A 27687-nucleotide genomic window follows, 5' to 3' on the forward strand; every position below is an offset into this window, starting at 1 on the left:
GAGATTTTGTTTAAGGTTTTAATTAAATTAAAGGTTTTAAATAAAAATGCCGCTGCAGATAGAATTGCAGAGCACGGAGAAACACCTGATGGCATACCATCACACGACATGCGAATAATACAATTAGTGTAAAACCAGTACAACAGTACAGCAATACGTGCTAGCCACCTCCCAAAAAAATGAAAAAAGATAACGTGTTGAAAAAAGAGGGAATATGCAGCTGTATGGTGAGCTATCCCACTATCAGCTGCTGCAATTAGGGAGCACAATGTAAAATGTCACAGCGGATCTGTATCATCGGCAGCCCTGTCACAGGAAAAGGCCAGGAGGAGAGGAGAAGCGCAGACTACGGCGAATCCCATCGGCCAGGCCTGTTTGAGTAACGCGAGAAGGAAAATCGTGGAACGTTATGGCAGGACAACTATGGGAGTTTAGTTCAGACACTGTCATGTCACCCTACTCCTATTAGGGAGGGAGAGGGACAGAAAAATATGATTAACTGGCAAAGGCATTAGTCTTCTGCAGTTTGATGAAATGCCAGAGGGCAACGATGCACATAAGGTAGGGATGAATGTGCTATGTATCTATAAAGTGTGTACAAATGAGAAAAAAGGTGTTTGACTGTACTAAGGTAATAAGGACGCTTATATGAATGAATCAAATAATGCATAATGTGTGATACTTTTTAGAAATCATTTTGAAAAACATGTTAGAATTAAAGCTTTGGTTGTATTTCTTATTCAAATTACTTATATTATTGTAAAGGCTGAACATTGACTCATTATTTTAGAGGAAAAGAACAAATGTAAACAGATGGAAGGAGATCAAATAAAAAGGAATATAATCTAAACTGAACCAGATGAACCAGATTTCCTTCTACTGTTCTGACTTTCCAGCTCCCTCTTTCTGTCTATATTAGGAAAATAATGGTGACGAAAAATGCCTTTTAATTTTCAGCTCAGCATCATTTTGACATGTGTAACTGAAGAATCTCCACAGGATATAATAAATCATTTGCAGATTTCCTCCCGTTTTTGATCAAGTTGGGATGACCAGACTTCTGCCTAGACTCATTACATTTGGGGAGCAGATTGAAAGCAGGCCTAGACATGCTCTCTGTTATTGTCATTACACACCCTGCTCAAGCTTCTGAGCAACTGTAGAATTAGCACCTCTCCCATGCACACGCAGACTCACAATACAGGATATCTGTGTTAAAACAACAATTATTATATTAGTTTGAAGGAATGCACACTCCAAATACAGATTTTCTTTCTTTGGCTTTTGTCTAGGTTAGCGGCTATGATCTCTACATTTTCAAAAAGAGGAAGCTGCAGGACAGTTAATGGCATTTAAGGACAAAATACAAAACATTTGAAAAATTGTGCTTCCTTGTTGGAGCAGAAGTACTATGAAACAGATTCTTGGCATATGGGACTCCAGAATAATATAAGCTCCCTCTAGTGGCTTTAGAGGAGATTGCACATAAGAGAGTAGTGGTTCCTGAAAATATAATCATATCCAAACTCTCTGATTTCAATTAACAAGAGAGGTTTCATTTTGTGAAGCTATAAATTATCCATTTAGACCTGATGACACATGTAAATGTGTATGAAAAGTATGAGCATGTGAAAATGTCTTTAGTCTATTAAAGTTAGTAGGGGATGCATGGGTTTAAGTGCAGAATGTGTGCGTTTGTGTGTTGTGCAGGGACAGCTGACTGCCGTAGGAGACAGTAAAGGTTCACTTACAGTACCACAGAACCCCCCAGCTGGGCTTGCCACTAAGGAACAGAGATGCCCAGGGAGAAAGATAAAGAGAGGGAGCAAAAGAAAGATAGAGGAAAGGGGGAAATATATACGAGAAGGAGGGAAAGGGGAGAGGGGAGAGGGTGTGTGTATTCATATTTTGCCTATTTTGCCACAAGCTCTTCAAAGGCTACATCTTGCCTACAACACATCTGGGAATGAGAGTGAAAGTTGAAGTGTTCCTCCTGCTCTTCTCTCTTCTCAATCCCTGCAAACACATTTTGCTGATTCCTCTTTTTATTCTCCCCTCTTTCCTTTCAGCCCCCATCTCACTATCTCTCTCCTCCCTTTGCCTTCCTGCAGGCCAACTCAGAATTAGTCTGAACCCTAACTTAGCTGTTGTTGTCCACCTGACCTGAATTTCACTAGTTCTGTATTTTGTTTAGTTTAAAATCAACAGTGCAGCCCTTTTTATCACGCACATCATTCCACTGATTTACTTCAAATGCAAGAACAATATCAACCGCACCAATAACACCTCAAATGAAATAGCAATACTAAACTAGGACAGAGTCTCACAGTGTCGTGAGTCATTTAGAAATCACCTGCACAGGCTGTTTAAATATCAGACTGTCTGGGGCAAGAGACATCAGTGGATCTAGACTTTTTCTATAAACACAGAACACAGCAGAATGTTCAGAAAGTGAATACTGATATGGAGTGCTGTGATTCCTCTGAAGAGGCATCGGCAGGTTAAGAGGATACCTTTTCTCTATATATTTCTACTGTTTTAGTCACGGCTGTGTCTTCTTTCCAATTTCACTTTTTTCCCCTCTATCTTCCTTTCTTGCCAAGGTTTATCCCTGAGGTGTCCTCTGGGGCTACCTACGGGATAAGCCATTTGAAATGCATTTTCTAAAGAACCTTCCGTTCCATTTTTGAACTGCTGCTATCTCTCAAAATGTCCTTAAGAAAAAGTGTGAGAGAAAGAATGGTAGCAAATGTTTTAAAAGTACTCTTGCTGTACTTTTGTGTGTAGTTTTCTCATCAGAAAGAAGCCACAGTTTCCCAGCAGCAGTGTGATACAGACGTCTGGGACTGTGATCTGTGCTGGTGGGTACTGCAGAATGTGGCCTGCTCTGGGAGAAACCTTCACTGTGCCACTAGTAAAACTGGCTAAAGTGTCTCCTTCACCCTGTACACAGGGTTTTATTAATTGATGGTGTAAACCTCAGTCAAGCAAAGAAACAGTTTGATTTTTAAATCAGGAATAATCTAATTAACTGTTTAATTGATTAAAATGACATATCTATGGAGCTCGGCATGACATAAATCAATATACAGTGTGACCCAATTATGATTTTTTAACACAAGAGTAAATTATTCCCCAAGCAAATACAACATGCCGATGGACCAAACATTGTCCATTGTTTGCATATTAGGTAATGTACTTCTTTCCCCAGAATCTTTAAACATCTGAGAGGGCAATCTATAGACCTAAAGACATGATCACTCAGTTCCCATGTAGTGCATCGCTGTGCCACATCATGGACTGCGGTCTGCTCCGTCAACCAATTATGCCAATTATAGCCAGAAACCCCCTGTGGTGTTTTGATAAGACCTTCCACAATTTCTTCCAATGAAGCGATTTGTTCCAGTATTTGTTTACTGAGAGAGACTATGACTCGCAGCAAAAATAATATTTCTTATCTCCATTTGCCATCAGAGCAGAGTGAATCCACCACTGGCTAATCTTAACCTGGCTTTCTCATTGAGGTTTAATCTGGTCATGGCAACTTAGCATTTAGTATGGAGAGTTTGTGTGAAGGTGTGTGTGTGTGTGTGTGTGTGTGTGTGTGTGTGTGTGTGTGTGTGTGTGTGTGTGTGTGTGTGTGTGTGTGTGTGTGTGTGTGTCTGTGTGTGATTATTTGTGTGTGCCCTGTGAGCGTGCACATATGTGAGTTTGCATTTGAGGAGGGTGCAGAGGAGAGAAATAGACAAGCCAGTCATTCTCCTCCTGCCCCCCTCCCTCTCCCCATCCATGTCAAAAACCAATCACGTGTGAAAACTTGCCTTAACTTCCCTTGCCTGTGTGACTACGGCGTCAGAGAGAGTTTGACAGATCTGTGCGCCACGGAGGCGTCTCCCCGCCATTTGGCATGCCATGCGCGTCTGGTGCGCTGGAGACTGCCTGTCAAACGCCTATGAGTCGATGGCGCAGCCAGGGACCCTACGGAGTGCCAGATGGGCCATTAAGGTAGTATTAATGTAGATGCCATCGCTTTTCTCCTCTGACTGGGACATGCTCTCTCGAACTGCGAGCAGCTGCTGCCATTTACTAGGACAGCTTCCTGCTAACTTTGGCCAACTGGCATCACTACTGACTGGCTCTCAATGTAATGATACACTTTTCTTCCCACTATACCTATGACTTTTGTCTTTCTTTTCCTCCTGCCCTCCTTTTTCAGGAGGTTTTAACAAGATAGAGCTGATAACTTCCAGCTTTTCCAGCAGCCAAAGTGTTACATAGACACACTCCGGCACATGCAAGCAGTGATTCCCTCTCCCTTTCTCGTACAGACACACATGCACATACATACACACACACACACACATAAAAACACCAGCACTCTAATAGGAGTATAGAAACTGGATCCATCTGTACACCCACTCTTAAGCTCATAATCAAGGCATGATATTCAGTACTGTACGGTTGTTTCTGTTTATGCCCTACTGAGTGCTAATATCATGCTTTAATTGAGAGAAAATTGGCTGTTGGCAAGAAACAGAAAAGAAGGTTACCAAAACCCCAACCATGGATAAGTGTTGCAATCAGTAATATTCTATTTAGTTAAGTAGCCTAAAATGGGATGTTTTGAGATCATTATTCAAATCACATTGACGAAATCCTATTATGAGAATTAGTTTTCCAGAAGGAAATGTACAGAATTATTGATGTGTAATAAATGTGCTTTCAGCATTACATACACTAGGGGCATATTAGGAAACAGTGGGGCATATGATTCAAACTGAAACAAGGTCACAAATACCATATTCTCTAATTCATATTGAAAAAATAATGCATATTCCGAGTGCAGATACATAAAGTGAGTTCCAGAGTGCAGCAAAGGTCATCATACTGAACTACTTCAACACTGTGGACCTAAACAAGTCAGAGTAGTCGGAAAGAGGGGTCTGTCTTGGTACTTTTGAAAAGACGCATGATCTCCAGAGGCGCAGGTTAGTCTTCCTACACAGCTGAGACTACCTCGCTCTGTTCCCTCGCTTCCCTGTTTCTCACTTGCTTTGCCTCTCATTTTTCAGCAGAGCCCAGGGCCTGAGAGTAGGAACGGAACAAGCGTCCTTTGAGGTGCCCCTAGGGGAGATGGGTATAGTAGTTTAGGTCGCTGTACACCCACACTGAGTTCCCACATACTGCATAGCTTGTAACTGTGGTGTAACAGTAGACGAGTGATAATTGTATATACCATAAACCGACTTTATTGTCTGGCAGCCTCTCACTTTTTCCCTCTCTTTCAGTCTCTCTCTCTCTTTCAGCAGATTTAGTCTGAAGTGAGATGAGGGGGGGAGAGACATTTATGTCCGTGTCTCAAGAGGCAGCTCAGACGAGGACTACAGGGTTGGCATCACTGGTGGTCAGTGTCTAAATCAAACGCACCGTCACCGAAGCGCAGCGAACACTTATGCTCCCGCACAGCCGTTAGTGTACTCGTGGTATCAAACTGACACCTTCTCCCTTGGCTGCTCCTGACAAGGAATTATTTTGTCGGAAAATTTGTTGTAGCCTGCAAAGAGCACAGCGGCAATTTGTACAGTTGTGAATAGATTTGATTCTGAGTGGATGAGATAAATGTTTGCTGAATTGAATAACAGTATGCAGGCCCAGGAGGTACAAATGCATGGCACTCATACAGCACAAACTATGACAAAAAGTAATTTTATCACATTTTGCTGAACTTATACTGTAAAATTAATATAGAACCAGCTGTCTGTCAACTCAGCCTGATTTGAAAGTAATTTCAAGAGCCTCTTCAAAAAGGCACTAATCAACCTCTTCCAACAATGCAAACCAATTTCTTCATAGTTGATTGAGAACAGCAATTGCTATTTTGGTACTTGGACTGAATGAATGGGGCCAGCTTTCTATCTCGGTATCTACATATTGAAAAGAGGCAAACTGGCACTAATCAGCGTGTCTGCCAAGTAACCAATGCAGCAGAGAGAGCCACATACGTATTTGTGTGTTGGCCTGACAGCCTGACAGACAAGATTAAGAAGCAAAGAATTATTGCAAAGTAAACTTTAGGCTGAGGAAACAGGGTGTGTATATTGATATGATAGGGTAGGGATCTATTTGCCTCAGCTTTATCCAGGAAATCCAACCTGCGATGAACAGGATCATTTCCTTTATTTACAAGGTGCATGCAATTGCTTTGCCATCCAAATGCTTTCAAAAGCACAGTAATGCCATCCCGCTGTTGTGGGGGAATGATAGCTGCACCAGGACAAGCAAGCTAGGCTTTGATGGGTGCAGAATAACGGTGTTACACAGCTAAGCAATGTGTGTGTGGGTGTGCTGCAAATAGGTTATTTTTGATTTTTTTTTTTTTTTTTTTTTAGAAGAAAAGAGGCATTACTGAGGCCTATTGGTGCACCGAGGTATACTTCCAACCAAGGCGATTAACATGAAAGGAAATATCTAATGTTATTTTCCACCGCTGTGAAGAGAGAAGCTGAGAAAAGCCTGTAATCACATTATTATTTGTGTCGGAGATCAAGATCAATCAGGGTTAAAGCGTGTCACAATGTTTAACAATGACAATGGATGGTTGCTTGTGTAGGAGATGTACACAACTGGATGCGTGATACTGGAGTTGGGGGGCGGGGGGGCTTACAGAGACTCGATTTCTATGTTTTTGGTTTCTCTTTGACCAGATTTGTGTTTTACATTATACCTGCATTCTGATTCCATGAACGCAATGCACTTACACACAAATAGATGTTAACATAGTACTGTTCAAAAACTGTGAAAGTGACAAGCAGTTTCCAAATAATATGCAGAGAGAAGAGGCACTATTGAAAAAAGAAATGCACGTGCAGAAAAAGCTTCACTCGCCTTAGAGGGCTGTACTGAAAACAAGGCAGCATTTTAGTGCAAATACATCAGTATACACAGACAAGAGAAAACATTCAGTGGCACAAAGAGCAACACTTATTTTACAGTATGTACACCATGCCTTAAAAATGAATGTTTTACAGCAGAAGAGGGTCAGAAAACCAGCGTGCATAAAACAGTGTGGCTTTTATGATCCCTCTAGCAAACAGGTACAACAAACCATTGTTTTCCTGCAGAAAGGGTGCTAAGATTTAGTAACGCAATGTATCGAGCTGGTGAGCATGCGAGGGGTGAAAGGGAGATTCAAACTTAATGAGTGCTTTGGCAGCTTGTGTGGAAAAGGCAGGGAGGCAGGCAGTGATTAACGGAACACTTCAGAGTACAAGGCACAGCGGTGCTCAAAGAAAACAGTGATGATCTCCACTTAATCGCGGAGAAGCCCGGAGCATCTGCCGCCAGAGCAGGGCAGCGGCACCGGCGAGCTCCCGCTCCGCTAGGCTGTCATCTCTAGAGAGCTGCGGCCATATGCTCGGCTCTGCCGCAAACTCACAGGAAGTAAATTTTCTGACAAAACACAGGGATAAATATGACATTCAAACAAGTTGTGCTCAGCCAGGCTGAACATGGATGCCGTGCCAAACTCAAGCTGCACACGTGTCACACTTAGGAACAGAGTTTATTTTCATGCTCCCACGGTCGCTTTTTGCCTAGTTGTTGTAGAAATAAACACACAATGGGTGGTACATTTTCAGCTAGGAGGTGTTAACCTTCCTAGAGACAAAGAATCATACACACAAAAACAAACAGATTTATGGTATAGGATACTGACTTGATACTACCACAGCTATCAAAGCCAGTGACTGCTAATTCTTATCAAATTGTTTCTACATAGCAAGATATGGAGAGCTAAAGAGGGACTGTCCTATCTGCATACAAACACATCCCTCAAAACCCTGAGAAAACGACAACCTCATTGTCCTAATGAGGGGAGAGCGAGGGGGGGGGAAATAAGATTAACTTTCATTTCCGTTCACAGACATATAGTTCCCCACGGTGTGTCATTAAAATAATGTCAATCAAACTAATAAATAGGAGCTCTGTCTAGTCCTGTCTGTTTCAGGTGAAAAGGCATAGTGGGCCTGAACAATGGGCTCACAGGTGTGAGCAGAATCCCAACACCTTATCACTGGGCCAATAAAGAACAGAATATAGTGTTTCTCAGATCTCAGCAGTCTCCTACCACTCCATTTCAGACTGTAAAGAGAAACGGAGCCTTAGGGGTGAAGCCGCCAGGAAGGACCTACAGATTCTTTACAACAATAGCCAGTATCGTATAGTACTGAGTCTGAGGGATAGCTGGAGGTGGGGCAGCTTTTCTAGACCTACAAAAAAAAGGGAACACAGGGAGGCAATGGCGATGAATGAAGATGGAGGCTGGTGGTATTTCAGAGAGAGGGCCAGGTTTGGGCCTCCACCCGGGGCAATCAGAGGCCGCTGTTGTGGCTACAATGAAAGTAAAGGCAGAAAGCAGAAAGAGTTGAGGGCTGGATGCAGTCATGCAGATCCCAGTGGCTTTTATCAGAGAGAGGAGAGGTGAGAGGTTTGGCCTCTGGGACTCCATACTGAGACCCAGAGGGCCCCCGCCCCCTCCAACACACAGTGTGAGGCCAGTCTCATATGTACTCTTGGGCCTCTCTTCTGGGAACTTGTCTTATGTTACTGCTGGAACCAGGCCAGATGTACAACAGATAACATAACAAGGAAACAGCATCTTGATTATATAAAACAGCAACTGAACACTTCACTGTGGTAATAGGGCAAAAAGAATAATGCTTGACAATACTGATGTTAAAGTAAACCATCCTGGAAGTTGAGATTTTGAGGAAATGTTATCCATAGGAAACAGAGACAAATCAAATATCACTGACTGACTGAGCAGTGTGAAGCTATTTGAGAAGAATTTGATAGTAAGCTTCTCCATGCTGACATCAGCACAGGACACACCAAAAGTGATGAAAACAGGTAACGATAAGTGGGAGGGAGTGGACTGAAATAATCTTACTCTGCCAAAGAGCCTCTTCCCATTTTTTTTTTTTAATCCATCCATTACAATGCGTGGGTGTAAAAAACTGAAAGACGTAATGTATAACAATGCACTAATGTCCCTGCAAGAGACTGGAAAATCTGTCGGAAATATAATATATCTAGTACACATGCGCATAGAAGCACTAGCCCATATATCAAGCGTTGAGTGGCAATCATTCACCTAGACACTGTCACATTAAATGGGCTTATTTTGCATGAGAAGGAAAAGGGAGCGATGGGCTGCAGCGAGCAAAAGAGGGACCGAGGGACTGAATCAAATGATATGAGTAGGCAAAATTAAGCTCCAATGCAAGTGGAACACTTCACAAGAGAGCCAATTTCAATTCCACAGCACTTAATTTAGGATTTGTATGGTTCAGCAACATGCTACTGTATGGTAAGCCATCTAAGGACAGAGATAGAGAGAGACAACCAGCAAAGAGCCATCCAGGCTCTTGAGTTATCCATCACATATGCCTGCCACCGTCTCTCTCTTATCACATTGGTTTTAAGGTGATGAGTGCACATTTTTGTGAGTTTTGTGTTTCTTCTGTTTGTCATGTTGTTTAGTGTAAAGAGTAATTTGAGGTTTTTATAGATATTCACAAGGTTCCAATGTTAACCGTGTATCTAGTTTCGATTTGGTCATCACTGTAAACAAACCATTATTATCATACCTGGTGGTGTTTGAAGTCAAGCCTCTAGACGTCATGACCTAGCTGGGTGTAAAAGTTATTCCCAAAACTGTAGTCCTGCCCAGTTTCAGTCCATATGAAGGAGCGTCTGCTTCCACAGGCCACACCAGCTATGTTGACCACATCTACTGTACATCTGCGTCACTTCCTTTAATGTTCAGTTCCTGCTGCAACTTAACCTCGACTGACTGATAATTTACTGCCCTCTCTCTCTGTCAGCCAGCCTAAGAAAGGAGACAGAGAAGAAATGTCAAAATGTATTTTCTATCATGTTAAGGACAAAATAAGGTTTTGGGAGAGGGTTTAAGAAAAGTGTCTTGTTGGAAAATTAGAGGACGGAAAATATCTTCTACCCACGTTCAGTGAAATCATGTCTTGAAAGTGGTACTGTTTTACAAAATGTTTTTAAATCAATAATTCAAACCAAACTAATTAAAAGCTAACACAATCTGTCATGATATCTTTGTTTAACACATGAGGCTTGTTTAATTCCCCCAAAAAATGAAGCAGCAATTAATTAACAAACAAGTAAAAAGTCCTTTTAATGCAAGAATACTATAAGATGAGATCTTGGTAGATATCATTCGTTAGTATATATGCCACTGGAGCAACACTGTTGTGTTGTCTTCTCATACGTTACGCTGACAAGAGTCCTATATAGAGTGTGTCTAACAGGCATATTTCAGTGAGGTCAGCTTTACCTACCTAGGGAAGAAATAATAACTCAACCTAACTCCAGTAGCTGAACAAATGACTTTACATAGGCCACGGCTGAGATTTGTGTTTCTGTCTCCATGTCCCTTGTGTGAGCGAACAAAGAACATCCAAGACCCCTTTTCAAGATGAGCTGGTCAAACGCAGCCCCAGCACCCCTGTGACCCGTGAGCTCCCAGCAGCTTCAAACAGAGCTCTGCTGTTTGCTTCTTGATAAAATGCTCCTCTTTGTATTTGTTTCCCTGAGCCAGCGTCATAACCTGCAATGCCCCGGCCATATCTGCTAGTTTGCGGCATGTCTGGAAAAAATAACAAACAGTCTTCTCCATTATTTCCACAAACGGGGAACGAAAGGTCCTTGCCCGCCATCCCCGCGAGAGCCTGTATTGATTACAACAATGCTTCAACTCAAGACAAGACCAGTCCGGGGTCACTGCTATTTCCATCAGAAAGTTTGCCAGTTTAAATTTACACCGCTCCCTCGTACTCTTCTCCTCTCTCGCCTCCAGTGAGACACACAGGAGAGCTGAGGAGTTTTCAGATATCAGAGTGCCAGTTGTGTAACAGAGATGCTCACCCTTTGCTCTGCAAGTGGGTGTTATGGAGCTCCAACTATAGGCTCCTCCAACTATAAGCTCCCCACTAGAGAGCCTCGACCTGCTTAGTGGGGTCAAAGCATCACGAGAGAAGAGACAGAATGAGACAGACAGAGAGATGGAGGGCAAGAGCGGGAGAAAAAGGGACAATGGAAGATGATGAGAGAGTGAGAAGTGATGCCTCCGTTTCTTTTATGTATTTCTCTGAGGTCTGCAGTGCTGCTGTTTGAGTACTTGAGGGCCACTGAATCACTGCGGCCCCCAGGCCCTTAGATGTCATTACAGCCAGACTGGCTTCTGGCTGGAGAAGTTTTAACAAGGAAGCTCATCAGGAGGAAAATAACTTATCTTTGTGTATAAGTATGTCTGTCTGTTTGTTTGTCTGCCAGAGTGTCTTTCTGCGGTTTATTATACAGCTGGACAGTATATTGTCAGACAACTATGAGGCCTTTTAATGACTTTTGAACAGAACAAAACTAACCTGATAGTTGAACTTTTATGGACACCTGAGTCGTCCCCTAAAGCAAAGTGAGGAAAATGAAGGCCTGAACAGTACTGTAATACCGAGAATGGGGAAAATAAGCACTGCTCACAAGTTTATATGCATATTTTTATTTCTGAAATTCACTTACTGTCTACTGCTGCCATGCAAGAACTTTGTTGTCCACAGTGAAGAAAAGGAAAGAAACACATTGACTGAAATGGATAAACAATGTTGTAAAATACTTCCTTAGCATGGACTATCTCTGAGACAATCTCTGAAAGGCTCTGGGGGATGGTGTTGTGAAACATTAAAAGTGGTGTTCTTCAAAAGCTTTAGATGTTTCGCAGTAACAGCTTATTTTGTGTGTTTTCCCTTTTTCTCCTCAAGTGTAGAGTGAGCAGTGCCATGTCAGTGGGTGGACCCTTCCCCGCTGTGTGAAGTTTGATTAATACAGCGTCGACAGAGAGTTCAGAGACTGGGGCAACCTCTCACACACCCTGCTGTAAAATAATGAGCCTTCAGCTGCAAGGAATAATATACATGGGAGGGGAGAGACACCTCCTAAGTCTGAGTCCAGGCTGAACATATTCAAATGAAATGAGGAGAGGAGGCTATCCTAACTGATTAGACTCGTCTCAAAAAGGCCTACATATTTCTCCTTCTATGTACATGTATTTAACTGTCACCTCTCTGCTCTAACAATCCAACATGGCACTGACCATTTGCATATGGTTTCTATAAATACTTGGACCTCTACCTGTTCCTGCAGTGATTCACGTCATGTTGGAACACAGACAAGGCTTATTGGTCTTATGGGAACTCAAACACCACAGGGGTAACAGCCAATAGCAACGGACTTTACTCATCAAGCCAGCCGAGTCCTCATACATTATAGAGTAGGCTATATGATTTACCTAAGCTTGTCAAAAGAGAAAAATTATCAGGCAAATGTGGGGTAATAAATTGTAATCCGTGCTGCATATGTTTGACTCGTGACCCTTGGCATTTTAAGGGTTGGGTAGTACGAAAGAGTTGTAGCAAAATGTGTGAAGAGAAATTACATGAAAGGTGAACTAGCACTTGGAAACTTTAGGGAAAATGTGCAAAACAGGTCACTGATTTTTACAAGTACAGCATGTTTCGAGGGACCTTATCTTGATATTAACACAGGACCAATAATGCAATTATTTTTATATTCAGACTCCTAAATAAAGTAATTCCTTATATCTATATTAGTTCTATTTCTTTCTTTATTTAGTTTAACTCAGTTTTCTAGTGCAAAAATGCTATATATTCTTTGGGTTATAGTATATGGTAAAACATTAAAACCAGGGTATTGCTGCTAATAATCTTTTGTGTCACTATTTATGTAAGTGTGTGTGTGTGTGTGTGTGTGTGTGTGTGTGTGTGTGTGTGTGTGTGTGTGTGTGTGTGTGTGTGTGTGTGTGTGTGTGTGTGTGTGTGTATTGATGAGGTACTGATGAGCTTTAAATTGTTTTCCTGCCATGCAGAAGTGTAACCCTATTTTGTCTACTGTATATACAGTATGCCGTAGTCAGCATTGATTTTTTTTTTTACTACGGAGCAGGACCACGCAATAAAAACAAGAGACTGTAACTTCAGCTAAAGCTTGGGCACAGGAAAAAAACGTATCGTACGCGGTTATGTTATAAGCTTTTAAGTGCTCCTGAACATACAGCTTGCTGGACCAACCACAATTATTATGAATTACTGCTAATTACCTGTGTCTGTATGTGCAGTTTCTCTGGGCACAGGAGTAATGAGAAACTAAAAATACTTCAATAAAAGTCTACCCATTAAAGTACCATGCTTTGAAAATCCTTAAATGCATCAGCACAGCATATGGCATTGCTGCAGAAATCAGCGTAGGCTGACTGTGGGGCTATGGTTGCTGTAGAGCTGTTACTGTCATGCATAAAGAATGCAGAAACTGTACAGGAGTCCAGGATTTGAGATTACTTTTACCAGCAAAGGAATTCTCACTGGAATAATGAAATAAAGATGAGAATGAAAATGCAATGGGAATAAAGACTGTGACTGTTCCAGAGTTTTTATTTTCTTGTTATTTTGTTTTGTTTTCTATTGTTCTTGTACGTTGTTTTTTTGTTTTTGTTTTCTTATGCTTCTTTAGCTCTTGAGAATTGTTATATGGAAGTATGATAAATAGTGATGCTTAGGGTGTGAGGAACCAAAACACTAAAATATTGGCAGCCGTAGGTCTGCTGAACTACTCTGCACACAAGCACATTATTAATGATATCTTATTAGTACCAGGCTTGGGTAACAATGCACAATACTATATTGTTGTACTATATTATAGTTCTTTGCAGCTTTATATTACAAATGTGCAGAATGGGTGGAACATAAAACTAAAATTGACTGCAAACTGCAAAGTTTACTGTAGATGGTCATATAGATGGTCATATTTGAGTATTTGGTTTGTTTGGCTGTTTTATCCAATCAGGTTTAAAAGAAGAAGCTAAGAATAACTTGGCAAGTGTTATTCGGTCTAGATTGATGTAGTGTATATATGTGGCCATTAATGTGGATTTAACTATAGTATCCAGATGCATCACTTCACCGTGTAACCCCCTCACTTTGTATCTTTGAGTCCTCTGTTATTCTCAGAGTGGCAGATGTTTCTAGCCCCCTCCAACCCACTCATCCACCCACCTACCTACCCAGCTCTCTCTGCGACAAGGGCAGCGGCTGGCGCGGGGGCACAGAGGCCGACAGTGGTGCATCAGGCTGACGTACAGAACTGATGGGCAGGGCTAAAAGCTGGCAGTGTGGCAGGTTGAGTGTTCACCCTACTTTGCCCCCCACTAGCCCCCTGCTAGCCCCTGGTGCTCCGCACCATACCCAGCCACCAGCATCCCAGCGGCTGGTGGCCCATTGCTTTGCGCCCCCATAAAAATAGCCCATCCCATTATTCTTCTGCCTCCCCAGGGGCCACAAGGTCTCCAGCATCATTACCAGGACTAAGGATCTGACTCTGCCACCACCACTTGGCACTCCCCCTCCTCTCCCCTCACTCCTCTAATTATAGGTCAAGCACTCTTTTTGTAAATTATAAAACCTTTGTTCTTATCAAGAAAACGTAACTGATAGGAAAGATACCGTGGAAGGACGAGGAGCCAGGAAGAAGTGAAAGTAGATGACGCAAAAAAAAGGAGGGAAATGTGTAAAAATTAGAAAGGGGGGGAAAATTTTCAATTATAAAACCAAGCTAATTTGGTATGACCAGCGACTGTCATGCATGGTGACGGAGCTCCATTATGCAGTCATTTGAGCTCTTTCAAATTAGTTATGTTAATGTCCTGCGTGTGAATGTAACACTTGGATGGGACAAGATTTCAGCAATTAATTTCTACAGTCAGCGGAGAGACAAGCAAATTTATTTTCCCCCTCTCAGGGAATTGGTGGTGGAGGGAGTGAGGAGGGGAGAGAGCATTCTGGAGCAGGGAACAAGCTAAACACAAGACCTAAATAAAGCCTGAACAATGGGAGCCAATGCCTCCTCATTCATTCAATTGACAATGTTTTGCAGCTTAAACCTGTTTTATTAATTATGTTTGACATTTCCTTAATTAGTTTCATTTACACCAAATCAATCCCTGCTGCTGTACAGCGTCATTTATCATTTTAAAAAATTTGCATAGCCAGTGCTGACTTTTTCTACTTAATTATACATTAAAAGTGTCAGCCGCGCTTGCTGCCTGGCATTATCTGAGGCAGAAAGGTTTGTGGCTGGACGGGGGTGGCATTAATCATCAGGGCGGGCGCGGGCAAGGGGTGCTCCCGGTCGCCAGCGGGAGAGCTGAGCGGGGCTTCTCATTTTCAAAGCTTGATGCTTCCGGGGCCATGGTGACCTCAATGACCTACAGGGAGAGGCAGACAAATCAACGACCTCAAGCCCCAAAAAACAACTACAGCTTGTTTATAAAGCATGGTGAGAGGAAGGAGGGAGCGTAACCAGGAGAAAAGTAAAAAAGCTTGAGGATGTGTAGCCAAATAGAAAACAGTTCAGGAGACGACAGCGTAAGTGCAGGTATTACAGGGATGGGTATATGTTAAGATCAAACTGATTCACTTCCAGCATGTCATGTGAAATCAGTAATTTAATTTTCGAAAGATACGTTTTTTTCAGCTTATGCAAGTAATGGTTTCAGAAAATCAAGTAGAACAGGAAACCAACTTCCAACAAAATGTAAAAATGGCTTCATTAACTAATACCATCTTTTGTTGTTGCAAGTTACAAATCAATATTAACTACAATATGTGTTCCACTATAACTACAATAGCAAGCATGGCTTATACTTTCCCTTCGGCAAGTTGGTGAACACAGAGCGAAGTGACAGCTCAAACACCTGGCAAGCTCACTCGAGTAAATCTTCTGAGTGTTGAGGTGAACATGGCTTTACAAATCGCCCATTCAGGCACCGAGACAGAAATTGGCAGGTAGGCAGAGCCGTGGTGTCAGGAGTGAAAATTACTCGGATGCGGAGCACAGTGAGAGGCTGAGTGAGTGAGCCTCTGAATGGTGAAAGTTATGGGTGTCACTGTGCACTATGTTCACATTGGAAATCAAACAAGTGTATTTTTGAGGTGAGTCATCACCTTTGTCTTTTAGAAAAGGAAAATATTTTATGGCAATTTAGTATGGCCTCAGGTATTGCCACATACAAAGACAAGTGTAGTGCATATCAGGATGCGGTACCGGCTCATGCACACGGGAACAGATTACTTTCTAAACTGTAGATAACTAGTGTTTACCTGGTGGTAGTAAAAAAAAAAGAAGTCTCCAAGTAATTGCCATAAAATGTGCATTGATAAAAACCAGTAATTCTTAGTATAAGGTGAGCTGCTTAAAATGTAATCAATGAGAGGGAAAAATATCCTGAATGTGGAACTTGAATAAAAGGGGGGGGGGAGCCCGTCCCAAGCCACTGATTTCTCAGAAGTGCCCTGAATAAGCTGTATCAAGATGTAAAGAGGAGGCTGCAGCCATGGCTTTGCCTGCGACGTCCTTCAAGGGCAACACAAAAGAGAGGCGGGCGACAAAGAAGAAATGAAGTGACTAATGCCCTGGCATGAACCAACAGGAGCGGCAGGGGGGCGGCCAGAGGCGGCTACATGTGCACGCCTCACTGCCCGTCTGGCCTCAGCTGAAGTACCAACTATACTCTGTGTCATTAGATTAAGATATGCAAAACCAGGAGCACACTCTGTTATTGCAACAGGCCAAATCAATTTTGGAATAGAAAAAGAAAAAGTAGGGAAAAAGTTCCCCTTGCTTACAGACAGAACTGTTTAAGAATTAATACATAAAATGTGGGGGATGGAAAGTCTGGGTATCAAACATCATTATTCTAGAAAGTTCCTAATCAGCATATTAATGGTGGCACACTGACTGCAGAAGTTTATATTATTTCAAAGTAAAGTAGTTGAAATAAGCCACTAACTCTTTTCACTCCAAAATAATATTATAATTCATATAAGTGATCACTCTAAAAAACTAGAACTTTCCTTTCTCTACAGGCCCCCCAAACATCACCATCAATTCCCCGACCAAAAGTACCCCTTTAAATGCAAAACATTTCCACTATCAAGGATTATGCTTCCTTTCAGGATATATGAAAAACCCTTTGTGAAAATATGATGATGAATTCATGGGCCTAAAACTCTGGGGTAGTTTGTACATCGGCGAAAAAACGGAGGGAGGGAAGGAGAAAAATCACCTATTTGGATGGCATACATTACCATTACTCTTGTATTGTGTCTCCACTTTTCATAATGACGGGGATAAGTGTCCTGCTCCGAATGCGTATCCGCTGACAATGGAGGCAGACATTACTTGGTTAAAAGCTCAGGGTCCTGTGGGTAAAGAGGCCCAGAGAATAAAGAGTATCCGTCATGGCTAACGAGCTATAAGGATAGCACATTGCCTTTATAAATCACTAGATCTTGCTGTTTATTTAAATTCATTGGTGCCTCATTATAACTGAGCTATGCACCTTTAGGTCCGAGTTGATTAGGAGTGCCATAGCTCAAAATGGCTTTTAATTCAGTGAAACGTAGCTCTGACCTTGGTGCCGCAACCCTGACTAAAACACGCAGCGACTCCCACATTAATAATGATGCTACCTTTACTGGGCCGCGGTGCCGCGCCGTTGCTACTTAAAATATGTATTATTAGTTACTTGCGACGGCACATTTATCACACCAAATTACCCTTCGGTGTAAAACTGCTTAATTCTGGGTCCCTGTACCCCTCTGCACTATTACCTGCTCTTTAGAAAGGCCTGGAATTAAATGTGGGGATGAAATGTCAGGGTAATGGGGAAGAGGATGCAGGTCGATGGGATGCACACTTGATCATTCCCTAGTGGCCTTCTCCACATCCAAACGATATACTGAATGTGTCTTCCTCATAAAGGAAGTTCCAGTGCGCCTTGCTTTGTGGACCTTTAAAGATGCAAATGAAGGGTACTTCTTTGAAATATACTTTACACTGTTCATTAAAATTACATGCAAAACATTATCCACTCCATGTGGGCTTGGAGGAGAACTTTATACTCTAGGTATCAAGATTTCATGAAAAAATGATCTCATAAACAGAAACTCTAGATGAGCAAAGAAAACTGAAACAAACATAAACTTCTAATTCACTAAGGCATTTCAGCTGACAGACACTTCAGCACCTTGAGTGCACATACAATCCATAAACAAGCATCTATGCACACACAAACACTCCTATCTACCTCGGGCCTATTATAGTTAGAGACAGGAAACCGGCCTGCAGCCACTAAATTCTTGTCATTGTTCATCATATGTGTGCCCACCAGAGACTGATTACTTTGACCAATCGGCTAAATGATTAGATCAATTAGGTACTTTGGAGTGAACATCAACAGCGGCCCGCTGCAGATTCAGGACCCTTTGGGACTTGCCCCATCAGAACCGCCTCATTAGGTCTCTGGACTCTACCCAAAACCACACCACAAAGACAAAGATAGTGGACCAGAGGAGAGGAAGACAGTGGGGAGAGGAGAGGCGGAGAGAAGACTTAACTTCAATAGGTGAATTAGACGCATTCCTACGGTAAAGCACCTCTGGGATCAATTGTGTTTATGCGGTGCAACATCTCAAAAACATGTAAAAACAATACAAAGCGATCTAACAGATACATAAGTGGGAGTATTTTGAGTGTTAGCCATATAATCCATTGTTGAGACCGATGGGAATGCACTGGTATACAGAGTTTCGTTTCTCTAAGGATGACATCAAACAGTCCAGTAATAATTTAGATTACCAGGGACAACACTACGTGGGGTTTACAGAGGAACACAGACAGTGCTGGCATAAACACATTTCTCATATCAAACACAGCCGTATAGTACATAAATATATGCACAATACATTAATGGTTCCTGCTCATCTGAGCAAGTGGCAAGGCAAGAGCAGCGGGGGAAAAAGACACGTAACACACGTTCCATCAGATGTCGAATCAATTAGTCACGACCATCTTCCAGAGTCAGAAATAACCACTCGTCCTCCGGTCTCCAGGGGCCAGGGATAGGCCCGGGCAACAGAGGAGAGATGGGAACAGATCCAGGGACCCAAAGGGGGGTAAAAAGAAGGGAAATGAGAGAAAAGGAGAAAAGGAGAAAAGGGGATAAATAATGCTGTCTGTTCTATACTGTACAGCCTAGCGTCTCTATTTCCACTGGATTTCCATACATGCAGACAATTTTACACTCTCAGCAGAAGTGCTTTGCATATCAGAGGGCACTCATTTTGCACGCTGCAAACACTCCGGTCATTAACATGTGACGACATTATCTTCCTAATCGCACTACAGAGGGTCTCCTCTATAATGTATTCAACACAACTGTAGCACTGACTCGAACCCTTTTTGACAGTATCATGCTTTTCATTGGGCCGCTGTTTGTGTCTTTTTCCTCACCACAAAGCCTTTAATCTTTTAATCTGAAGCATAAAGCAAGTGTATACAGCACAGGGATCATGTGACCACTTTGCTAACAAGGTAAAGAGACATGATTATTCTGTGTAAAAGGAAGCAAAATGGATATCTTTTCCAGCAGGCTAAAAATAATTTAATCTGTCATGTAGGTGCATAAATACCAGCCTTACACCTGAATAGCACCCATTATCATTGGGCTTCTGAAGTTGGTTGCAGATAAATCTGTTTCTCTTCCATCTATATTGTGGTATAGAGAGGAAAAGCTATTGTATCTGCTCAGATTTCCTTCTTGCTTTGGTAATCTCTCTGAACCACCAGATTTGAGCAATTTGCGTTGTATGGAAGAGAGCAGAGCCCAGACTGAATGAAATAAACTAAAATACTTTATCATAATCGATGTTCTATAATACAAAATGTATTACCTGCAATGTGTAGGGCATTTATATATTGTTACAATTTAGTTTAGGGATTATTAACAAATGCTCCACAAACAGTGACTATAAATAAAGTCGCACAAAGAAAAATTGATATTCATTGACAAACATATGGTAGCTGCTGCCACTCCGGCACTCCTAGCCAAATGCTTTTTGTTTTCCTTTACTCTGTTTTTAGTTGAGGAATATTTAATGGTGCCAAGACTCTTTTTTTCCCCACACAGCAAGGCAACACTATACAAAGTATTTTGCTTTTTAAAGTTTCAATGGTGAAATATGTCTAATAAGGCAAAGACAGGTGGTCCCCACTGTGCGCAGCACCAACCAACCCTCTGGGTGTAAGTGTTGTTTTTTGTACATGGCCTCAACCCCTGGAGGCAGCAAGAAAAAAGACGGAGCAAAACTAGCAAAAGAGAGCGACAGAGACAGAGAGGGGCATCCCACAATCCCCTCTGTTATTTTCCCAGGTTGTGGTGACTGCTCCTTGTTGGTAGGGGTTGGCAGCGGAGCATCGGAGAGAGGCATCGGAGAGAGGCGTCAGAAAGCGCCGGTTCCCGCTCTGATTCCGCCACATTAGATGGCGTGTGTTTGTGCCCTAGGGATCGCAGCGCCTCAGCCGGTGTTTGGGGTACTTTGTCAGATGACTCAGTGTGTGTGATTTATGAGCTCTGGAAAGGTTGCATTTCCAGCACGCGTGGACGTCCGCATGGTAAATGGAGAAATTCTGAATTTATTAACATACAATGAATGATGATTAATGTTTTGGTATAGATCATGCTCTCTTTTCAGATGTCTCAGCGTGGGGGTGATATATGCAGCAATAAAATGATATGTATGTACTCAAAAGCACATCGTACGAGTGTTGAGTCCATGACTCTTTTAGACACATTCAATGTGTGTCTGTGTGATGACAGTATTGGAAGGTTTCTTAGTGTTGTCTGAACTATATCCACAGACATTTATATATGGATAGCACAATAGTACTTTTTTCTGCATGCATTATCCTCCACACAAAATGAACTGTTCTCTTCTGTGGCACAAGCACCTTGCATAGTCAATGAGAGAACGTATAAATTAAAAACACAAAAAAATGTGAGCCAAAGAATGCAATTTAGACCTATATCAGGATACATTTAGAGATCCATTTGTCAAAATCCCCACCATTATTAACTTTTGTATTCTACAACACATCTTGTGTCTCCCTCATCAGCTTTTTCAATATCTTCTCAAATACATTACTGCCAGTGTCGAGCGGGTATGTTCACCCTAGGCCAATTACAGCAGTGAACCATAAAGGTAAGTCGTGCTGGAGAGGGGTTTGTCATATATTTGCCTTTGTGTCCCAGCCAGACCCCCACGGTGGTAGGTGGGAAATACAGGGAATGTCAAGACATCTTTTCTAATAACATTGACAACAGCGGAATCAATATGCAGAGGCATGTTTCTGACAGGCTTTTGGTAGTGCGTCTATATGGGTGAATGTGAGTCTACCCACATGTTTGCATCTCGACATGGTGAATCAAGGCTGACTTCTACTTATGCAATGACCTTACCATTTCACCCTTGGAATTAGGTTGAATATTGCTCTCTGCTTGCATGTGAGTAAGAACAAGACGTGGCTGGGCAAAGTGATCATTCCATTGTGTAGCAAAAAAAAATCAAGTGTGTGTACGCATACCTTGATGTGGCTGTAAATATGTGCACTTTGACATGAGCTGTGGTGTGTGTGTGCATGTTCTGTGTTTACTGCATTTGTATAAATGTATATATAGATACAGTATATATTTATGTGTGTATCTGTGTGAGCACATGCTTGTGGGCTTACTTCATATGTATGTGGTTGCTGTCAGAAGAAGCTGACTGGTGATGAGGGATGGAGAGAATCAGAAACACATTGGGCCGGGAATGGGGTGTGAGCCGCAGGGTCGCCCTGGCACAAAACACAACTGCCTCGCACATCATTACCCTCATCACCCTAATGCGCACAACACTTAGAGCTACAGACAGGCCTGACTCCAGAACACACACATAGGCACACAAACATAAAGACCCACACACTCACACAGGAAACCACACACAGATGTATAAACTCACACGTGCCCACACACACGCAAGCAACGCGCGAAGTGCTATTGCTAAGTGTAATGCATGTAGTACATTGCCAAAGACGGGGTTGGGACCCACTGATGGGTCACACAGGATTTTATTAGGATACGGAAATAAATAGGCAGAATATTACTCTTTTTTTTACATGTAATATTGCAGTACTCCTTTGAACCAGATGAAGGAGCCTGAATGTTCGTATTGTTCTTAGAAATGTAGCCTATTACATTAAATTGAATATGAAAGGCCAGAGAACATTCGGTTTGTTTTACTGATGATAGGAAATTAAAATAATACAATTTATTTTGTCTTATTTATAAAGTATTTAAAATGTTTATGTTTTCCTAACACATTTTTGGGGGATTTGGACACGATGGTTAGGATTTAAAAAATTGGTCCCCAGAAAAAAAGTTTGGGAAACACTGCTATAGTGTAAACAATTAAAAAGGATCTTAGGTGAGAAAGTAACTGAAACTCTGTCTAATTTTTACTGGAGAAAAACACTATTAACCGTAATCTAACTGTTAGCTGTGAGTAAGAGGTCATTATGGTGTATAGTGAGTCTCCTAAACCTACGCTAACAATGTAAGCACAAGAAAAGCACTTCTCCACGCCCTTGGATCCTTACCCACTCTGAAAACACATTAAATGCATTTTTAGACAAAAAAGATGAGAGCCATTTCAAACAGAATTGAGCTCCGCTGGGAAAAGTATACCTATTCAACTGCAGGACATCCATAAAATCGCAGTGGTTTCAAACTGTAACGGATGCCTTCCTCCTTTCTTGCTGCATGAGAGGTTTTAAGAATGGTGTGATCGGGGGGAGCGGTAGGGTTGAGAAAAAAAAAGAGGGAGGAAGAGAGGAGAGCAGGAGATACGATGCAGAAGAGTGGAAGAGAGAGTTAAGCCAAGCATAAAATAACTTCAATCTAACATCCTCTCAGTGGGGCGGTAGCAGGCAAATAGCAATCCCACCAATGCTGTGTACTCAAGGGGGTTCCCCCCACCTCTCACTGACCCATAGAGAAGAGGATCATGGGAGAGCAGGGATGAGACAAACCCACTTCAATTAAGGCACGGCAACGTCTCGTCAGCGCGGCAGATGAGGTGTCAGAGAGTTCAGCCGTGGATAGATCACAGGGAAAAAACTGTTCATGGCTCAGCACAAGCAGGGTCTTGCCTGTCTTGGACATTTCTTTCTGTTTTCCCCTTTTGTCCCATTTCCCCCCACTCTACCTTTCAGTGGTCGGCAGACATTTATTATAACTCGATTTTGTTGGGCTTTCCTCCCGTCCCCGTCCCCCGGCCCCCCCAGCGTTCCTTCACACAAGCCTCTTGGATTGTGGGAGAGATAAACTTCTTATCAAATTTGTGCATTAGCAGCGAGCCACCTCAACACACCTGCAAACGACATTTAAAGGTCAAAAACGCCACGTACGGGTGGCGAGTCTCATGCTACATATTATGGAGCATCGGGAATGAGACACAGATGACTAAAATGAGCTGTTTTTAAGGAGGTAGTCATAACAAACTACAGACAGAACAGTACGAAGTTGCCAGGTTGCCTTAACCACCGAGGGAAATCAACTCATCATGCTACTAAAACAAACATGCTATTTTCGCAAAATGCATCACACCATTCAAGATCCACTGCTGCAATGGGGGAAATGTGCCATCCTATCTAGAGAGAGAGAGAGAGAGAGATCGTCTTTAAACTGAGAGGGGGGTGTGGGCACAGGAGGGGGCACACACTGGGATACCCTGAGATATCCGGGAGACCACTCCTCTGCCAAGGATTTCCAGGAGATATCTCTCTCTGTGATTAGATTGACATTACCATAATATCGGCTTTGTCACCTCGCAGGCCAATTGTTAAGGAAAAGTGCCATCCTCTCCTTTTTCCCATGGAGGCATCAAGCAGGCAGGCAAGCAGGCATCCCAAGGTATAGAAGCCGCTTTCTCCTCTCTCTTCACCAAGCATCCCCCCCCACCCCCACCCCCTCCTGTGAAGTTCCGCTTGGGAGATACAAGCTGGATTTGGCTCGCATCCTTGCCTCTTCCCCAACGCTCTGCGTGGCTGCCTGGTGTCAGAGCGCCAACTCTCCCAGCCCAGCTGCACTGATTAGCACAGGCAGATTATTAGCCAGGCATCTCCTGGAAGCACTGCATACTTCGTTTTTTGGGGGTTTTTTTTTTACCCTTTTGTTGTTTCACGAATTTCAAGTCATTGTGTCCCACTCTGTTCAATGTATGTGCCTAATCACCCTACAAAAGACAAATGTAAAGGACAGGAATAAAGCAATAAACAATTCGCCCCACATATTACAAGCATAATGGGCAGAGTTGGGTGATGCAATTGTGTTAGTACTGCTTGAGGGTAAAATAGCAAAAAAATTGATTTAAAATAATAAATAATAAAATAAAACAAATATACATATATAAATATAAGAAATATCAGTATTGTGAAAAGAGCTTGCTCATCTTTCATTCGTCATCTTTCTCTCTCCCCTCTTCCACCTCCACTGTCTAGCACCTGTCCTGATGCCAAGATTTCACCTCCCAAACCCCGGGACGTGGGCACCCGGCTCTCAAACTTGTGCAATGCCTTATCTATACCGCACACACTAACATCCAGCATCTGAGGCATCCTTCTCTCCCTGTGCCAGGAATATGCCGGCATCTCTCTTCCTCGCTTTCACCCCATTTTCCATCATGTTCTTTTCTCTTTCTCCCTCACTCTCTTTCTCTCTCCCACTCTCTCTAGAGCTTTGCATTTGAAATTGAACAGACACACAGCCAATTTATCATAGGCTGACACGTGTCATGTCCAAGGCCTAACCACAGGGAATTACAGTAGGCATTGCATTTATCCCCTTTGTTGTCAGCAAGGACCAAGACAATACCAGGAGCTATTAAAAAAGGAGTAGAGAGGGAGAGAGGAAAAGAGTGAAAGAGGTGAGAATATAACACTAAACATCAGCCGAGATTGCATACCTCTGATGTTTACCCCTCGGAAAGGTTACAGACCCCTGCAAGGTTGAAGCCAGCACATTTTGCTAACAAACAATCAAATGTGTGGTGATGCAGGGCATCTGCGTATAACCCCGGCACAAAGACAAGACCGGCATGATATGTATCAGGTGGAGAGTTGGCACAATATGGGATCAGACCCCATTGCTCGGGTTCATACTTTAATTTAAATTTTAATACCACTGTGCAATACTCATGGGACACACAAAAGTTTAAGGACAAAAAATTGAGTTCTCCCCAGATGCAAAACAAAATGGCTGACAAAAAAAAAATACCTCTGGGAAAACATTCAAGAATAATCTGAAATACATAAAGAAGCCTAGAAAGTTCACTCCCAGTTTTCTAAGCTGCCATTTAGATGATTCCATAAGCTGCAACAAAGAGCAGGTGAGATACTTAAATGGTAATCATTCTTGAGACATGAAAGGGGACAAAACTGTTAATGTGCATCATATAAAAACCCTTTCTGTTTAATCACCTTATCTCTGTATTATCGCTCCTCTCTTTGAACAGGTTCTTTAAAATAACACAAGTCCTTATCGTTATACTGTGTGGAAGAGGCAAGAAAGATGACCCTTCCCGATAATACTGTCACTACAAAGAATGTATATATTCTCCTTATGCAGACTAGGTGGAAAAGATAAAGAGAATGGGGACAGAGGCTAATGAGTTGAGGGTGGGGTGTGTGTTCATATGTGTGCAAGCGCGTGTGCCAGAGAATATAAGGGTGTGTGCGTGTAATAAAGTTATGAACCACAAGGTTTTTAATTGGCATCTCGCACGTCAATAGGCTTACATTTATTCCGCTTTAACACTATGGTATCTGGCATGAATGTTGAATAGGCTGCCTGCAGGGAATTTATATTCAAACCAATGACTCTGACTTTAGCTGGCAGACGATCCTCACAACGGTCAAAGCAACTTAAAAGACAAAGTACCATCCTCCATCTCCTCTTACTCAAAGGCAGCGTAGACATTACTACATCATACATCTTTAGCCTGTGATGGTCTACTAGACCAGCAGACCAGCAAAGTTAAGAGCCACTGAGACTGTTCATTACCCAGTGGTAAGTGACCTTTTACAAACTAGCTTTGGAAGCCATTTTGGCTCTTCCAGTAATTAACAAGTGGTTACGGATGGGAGACAATTAATGGAAGGTAAAGGGTTTGCCCGCTACCCTTTTCTAGATGCCATTGTGCCCCTGACACAGAATTTGAAGTTCAGAGCTCATCTCCTGTCAGAATAGTGCTCCACTCATGGGAATAAGTCACCTCTGTAGTCTGTAGTGTGAGTTACACACAGCCTTTGCTTTCTGTCTAGACGCGGAGAAAAGAGAGCATAATGTGGCTCTGTGGCTAAATATCAGTTATGAATCTAATAGAAGAACAGAGGGCGGATGAGACAATGAGGGGAGACCCTGGAGTCCGTCCGTTTAATGATGAGTGCCCTCACTGTACACTGAGGCTTTCATATTTAGACACAGGTTGAATGATGACTGAAATAAAGGCCAAGAATAGAGAGGTCCTATTGGCTCAAGACAGCGAGAGATACTCTTACACATCCCGAGCTACGCCAGTGCATTGTTGAATTATTCTGCTCTCACAGCCTTGTATATTTACCCTATTTTTTACTTTCATAGCGTAAAGGCTGATGTTGACTGCTATTAAATTTCCCTCGAGGGCACCCTCCTTCACTCACATGCTCCTATCAAATGAGCCAACAAAGCATATCAGGGCGACGTGTCTGTGAAACACTGCATCACCTTTGTTCACCCTTCATTAACCCTCCGCCCCCATGCTATTACCTCAGGACTATTCCCTATTCCCTGCTTAACCCTTGTCTACAGGACTGGTGTCACACAGGGCACCACTCTCCATATTCCACAGTCCCTCACCTCGACTGACATCGAACACTCGCTTGTCGCCTCTGACGTGCACGCGTGCATACAAAACCGCTCCAGTGCACAGACACAAACATCACCTGCAGGAACACACAAACGTGCTACTGCAGACACACATAAAATAAATAACGTAAATAAGGAACACACAAAGCCAACTGCACAAGAGGATGATAAGCATGTGGAGGGTTTGATGTCTCCAGATCTTTGCATGTCATAATAGTAGCAGAACTTGTCATCCCCACTGATATCTGTCCCCTGAACTTCTCCCAACACATTCCAACACACACATGCACACAGGACTCACAGACAAGTACTGGCACGCTGCAGAGTTTTTTAACAGCGGAGCAAAAGGTGGCAGGAGAGAGTGGCATTGGGAACGTCTGTGCCAGTTGCCTGCCGATGGCACCTTTGGGATTGGTAAAGTTTGATTTGATGGCTTTCCCTGTTAATTAGGGTTTGGAGGTGACTCCTGAAATGGAAATGGGCAAAACGTTCAAAAAAAGATGTGCCAATTCCCACACCCCCTCCATCTCCACCTTCCAAAACATGTGACCCATATACTGGAGTACCTAGTGAAGAAAGTGGAACAATCAAGTCATTTGAAGTTATAGGCCACTCTGTATTTGTGTGCTTCTGCCAACGTAGGCAGGGCAGTTCAGACAAACAACTAATGTGAAATAGGCTAAAACTTGTATGTGAACAAAGTCAACAACAAATAAGAGAACAAAGGAGAGAATGTTTCTTCTTTAATT

This window comes from Anoplopoma fimbria, chromosome 13 (assembly GCF_027596085.1).
Source record: "Anoplopoma fimbria isolate UVic2021 breed Golden Eagle Sablefish chromosome 13, Afim_UVic_2022, whole genome shotgun sequence".
Classification (NCBI taxonomy): domain Eukaryota; kingdom Metazoa; phylum Chordata; class Actinopteri; order Perciformes; family Anoplopomatidae; genus Anoplopoma; species Anoplopoma fimbria.